The sequence below is a fragment of the Plecotus auritus genome (genome assembly GCF_963455305.1).
Source record: "Plecotus auritus genome assembly, chromosome: 4".
NCBI classification, from domain to species: domain Eukaryota; kingdom Metazoa; phylum Chordata; class Mammalia; order Chiroptera; family Vespertilionidae; genus Plecotus; species Plecotus auritus.
In genome coordinates this window covers 102493892-102498412 of record NC_137775.1, presented here as the reverse complement: position 1 = coordinate 102498412, position 4521 = coordinate 102493892, and the positions used below count along the sequence as shown (strand labels likewise).

The 4521-nt window shown below is 48.0% G+C and overlaps 1 pseudogene across 1 annotated transcript; it reads left to right on the top strand.

Annotated features, from left to right (window-relative positions):
• The first annotated feature begins 292 nt into the window (after positions 1-292).
• LOC308247699 (very-long-chain (3R)-3-hydroxyacyl-CoA dehydratase 3-like) lies at positions 293-1223 on the top strand (annotated as a pseudogene). Its single transcript has one exon. The product of its transcript is annotated as a very-long-chain (3R)-3-hydroxyacyl-CoA dehydratase 3-like (transcript).
• The last annotated feature ends 3298 nt before the right edge of the window (positions 1224-4521 follow it).

Sequence of the window (4521 nt, the reverse complement as noted above, 5' to 3'; positions counted from 1 at the left end):
CCGATCCCCGGCTCCAGCCGCGCACTGCCCGGAGCAGCGAGGCACAGCGAGCGGATCCCCACGTCTACTGGGCTCAGCGGCACCGCGAGCTGTACTTGCGCGTGGAGCTGTGGCGTGCAGAATCTTGCCATCAGCATAGCTGAAAACGTCCTGCATTTCAAAGCTCAAGGACATGGTGCCAAAGGAGATCATGTCTGTGAGTTTCACCTGGAGTTCTGGGACCTTGCGAAGCCAGAGCCGGTTTACAAACTGACCCCGAGGCCGGTAAACATTACGTACAGAAGAAGGTGAGCCAGTGGTGGGAGAGACTCGCCAAGCAGGAGGAGCACCCACTGTTTTCGGCCCCTGACTTTGACCGCGGGCTGGACGAGTCCTATTCGGAAATGGAGCTCCGAGCCACGGAAGAAGAACGCCTAAATAAACTCAGAATGGAAAGCCAAGGCTCCCCTGAAACTCTTATAAACCTGAAGGAAGGATACCTGTTTTGTGTAATCTTGTGCAATTCTTGGGATTCTCGTGGATGTTGGTCAACATGACTGCGGTTCTTTACCCTGGGAAAAGTCCTTCTATGACACATTTCACACCATAGCTGGCCTGATGTGGTTCTGCCCAATGCAGGAATTGGAGTCACTAAGTCACCAGTGATTCCTTCTGCTATCCAGCCTTTTGGAAGAAATTTCGTTTTGTTTGTCATCTTGGGCACTATGGGAGAAATGCAAAACAAAGCCGTGGTGCTCTTTGTGTTTAATGTGTGGAGCACAATTGACATTTTCAGGTGCCCCTACCACATGCTTTCCTGTGTTGACAGGGTTTGGAAAGTGCTCATGTGCTTCGTTAAACCATGTGGCTTCCTGTTTATCCTCTGGGATGTTCCGCAGAAGCTGTCTCAGTGATCCGGTCCATTCAGTGTTCAATGAAACAGGGAGATTCAGTTTCACTTTGCCATATCCCATGGAAACCAAAGTTAGATTTTCCTTTTTTCTTCAGATTTATCTTATAATGTTATTTTCAGGGTTATACATAAATTTCCGTCACCTTTATAAACCGCGCAGGAGGCACTATGGACAAAAAAGAAAAAGATCCACTGAAAAGAGACTTAGATGACTTCTTGCCATGTAGACTTTTGGGCCTAATCTATAATTCTTGCATTTTTACCTTCTTGTACTGATGTAAAAGTTTTTTTAAAGTTAAATGATTAAATTCTCAGTAAGGCTATCTCCCCCTTTCCCCAGTTACATCCTGAATTTATTGTATTATCTTAGTGTAGTACTTGAATGATAGCTGATGACAGTTTTGTTCTTTTGTAATCTGTTAGTGACATCAGACTCAGCCCTGTCCCCACCTACTCCATGTCCAATCAATCTGTTTCACACAAGCCAGAGATTTCATCAGTGCCCTGAACCCAATAGGCACTGGCCTTTCTTACAGCTGGAATGTGTTATTTTCAGCTCTTGATTGTGGAAGAAAAACAAGACTGTTTGCTCTATAGGAGGCTGTGAAAGTGACCTAGGCAGGACCTAATATATTCTGTACCCAAAGGGTTACTTAATAAGAGGAGTGGCATTGATTTTTTGAAAATCTGTTTGACTCAGTCACTGATAAAACATTTGAGTCCAAGTGGGCCACTAGAACTCATATTACCTCTGAATTTTTTGGCCTCTCTAACAATATCTGGTACTATACAGTGCTTACCTGTGTGGACACAGAATGATTTGAGAGAAACCAGTCAGAACCTTGGAACACCATGATCACTTACTTCATTCCAAGATAAATCAGAACGATTTTCAACTTTAAAGAAAGATGAAACATTAGTTAGAAAATAATCCTATATAATAAAGAGGTAATATGCAAATTGACTGTCACTCCAACACACAAGATGGCCACCCCCATGTGGTCAAATATGGCCGCCACAAGATGGCCGGCACAGGAGGGCAGTTGTGGGTGATCAGGCCTGAAAGGGAGGGCAGTTGGGGGTGACCAGGCCGGCAGGGGAGGACAGTTGGGTGGGACCCAGGTCGGCAGGGGAGGACAGTTGGGTGGGACCCAGGTCAGCAGGGGAGGGCAGTTGGGGGGACCCAGGCCTTCAGGGGAGGGCAGTTGGGGGGGACCCAGGCCTGAAAGGGAGGACAGTTGGGGGCGATCAGGCCAGCAGGTGAAGGCAGTTAGGGGTGACCAGGCCAGCAGGGGAGGGCAGTTGGGGACGACCAGGCCTGCAGGGGAGGACAGTTAGGGGCGACCAGGTCAGCAGGAGAGGGAAGTAAGGGGTCACCAGGCTGGCAGGGGAGGGCAGTTAGGGGTGACCAGGCTGGCAAGGGAGGGAAGTTAGGGGTGACCAGGCTGGCAGGGGAGCAGTTAGGCATCAATCAGGTTGGCAGGGGAGTGGTTAGGGGGTGATCAGGCTGGCAGGCAGGAGAGTGGTTGGGAGTCAGCAGTCCTGGATTATGAGAGGGATCCCAGATTGGAGAGGGTGCAGGCTGGGTTAAGGGACCCCCCCCCCCCATGCATGAATTTCATGCACCGGGCCTCTAGTGAGATTATAAGAGTTCCAACCCCAAATGGTTACAGGGGTGAGAAGGGTCAAACTGGCCACAAGACAGCTGCCTGCAATGCAGCCTGTAGCAAACTGGAAACATTAGGCCAGTCTAAACACACCTGCAAAGCGGCCTTAGGCTGTGCACAAACATAAAACTCCAGCTTCTTTCCCTGACCTGGGTAAGTCCATGCGTGCCTGTCAGAGTACGTGGGGCGGTGTCTGTTTTTTAGTAGACCTCAAACACCTGCTTTTATGCCGCTGTTTCACCTCTGAAGTAGGACAGTGAACAGAGAACACTGGCTAGAGAACCACCAGCTGGCCAATAACACAGGTCCTGGCAGGAAACCCACCAACAGAGGAACTGGAAAAATCTAGGCATTACGAAGTTTGGCCATTGTCAAAAACATCAATTTCTTCCACATTTCAAGCAAAATGTGTTAGAAGTAATGCTTGTATGAAAGAATTTAAGGCACGATTGCTCAATTGTGCCATCCCCACTGTTCCTGGGGAAAAGGGCCAAAATGAGCTATGCTGTTTTTCTGAGCCCAAGGTGGAAACTTGGTTTGGTTTGACCAAAAAACATATGATTAGCATAGGCTGGCTGATTTTTTTACAAGTTCATTGCACTGAAGGATATTTTGCATGTCTGCAACTTCTGTCAATACTTGTTTGTATTAATTTCTGATATTCTTTCACCTGAGTTTCTGTGTGTAATTAGGCAGCTCAGCTTTGCAGCAGATTATGCTGCATCTGTGGCAGAATCTTACATTCTTACAAGCCTTTTTGTTGCTTTCTGAGAAAGCAAAAGATTGTGTATTTCTATTAAACATTTACAGTCAAAATCCTTAAAATAAAAAAAAAGGAAGCCCTTCATGAGTGCTGCCCAGCGCGCCCCGGCGAGCGCGGGGCCTCCTTCCTTCCCTCCACGGACCCTGGACCCTGCGTTCCCGTCATCGCCCTCCCTCTGGCGCCCCGCACGGAGCACGGCCCCCAGCCGCCTCGCTGACACCCCCTGAGGCTGGCTTGACGCTGGAAATCAGGCTCAGAGTTCAGGTCCGCTGGGTGCCTTGGAATTGAGCTCTGAGGACGCGCAGGGAGAGCAGCGATGCTGCCCCAGCGCCGCCTGCTGGTGAGGCAGGGGGTCCCACAGGCATGGCAGCAAACAGTTCCAGGGGTGGCCCTCTCACCCCCACCCCAGCAGGCCACCCTCCCTCCGCACCTCCCAGGCGCCCACTCCTTTTCATGTTTGCATCCTGTTCTCCAGAGGCTGGCCGTTTTTAGCTTTCCTCCTGCGGTTCGCACCTACAGGTTTAAACATCACGCCATATCACATTACTATTCATAGATCTTTAACAAAGGCCTTACATGCACCTTTTATTGGGCCACATAATATTGTAAGGCTCCTGCCTCAGTTTCGCACTTAAAAGGATGTAATAATTTAGATGTATCTAATATGATGAGGGATTAAATGTCTTTTTCAAAAGAAAACATATTTTTATTTTATTTCTTTATTTTTTAATATATTTTTATTGATTTCAGAGAGGAAGCGAAAGAAACATCAATGATGAGAGAGAATAATTGATCGACCTGGGCATGTGCCCTGACCAGAATCACCCAGGACCCTTCAGTCCCCAGGCCAACACTCTATCCATTGAGCCAAACCGGCTGGGCACAAAACACATTTTTAAAATTCCAATTAACTTTCTTGCCAGTAACTGTCACTTTCAGCAGCAATCATTAAATAAAATGAAAAGGAAAGTCTCATAGTAAATTGCACAAACCCAAGAGAGAATATTCATGCTTGTTGCCCCATTTGTTCAGAATGCAATTTATCTAAATTTGGCTCATAAGTTTTAAAATCCTGTATTTAAACGTAACAGCACGTTTGCATTTAATTCTGCTGTGTCTTAGGAGAGCTCCTGTGGCGAGAAAGACTGTCCCACAGAGGGCGTCCCAGATGGCCGCCTGGGCCCCGGGCCTAGGAGTCA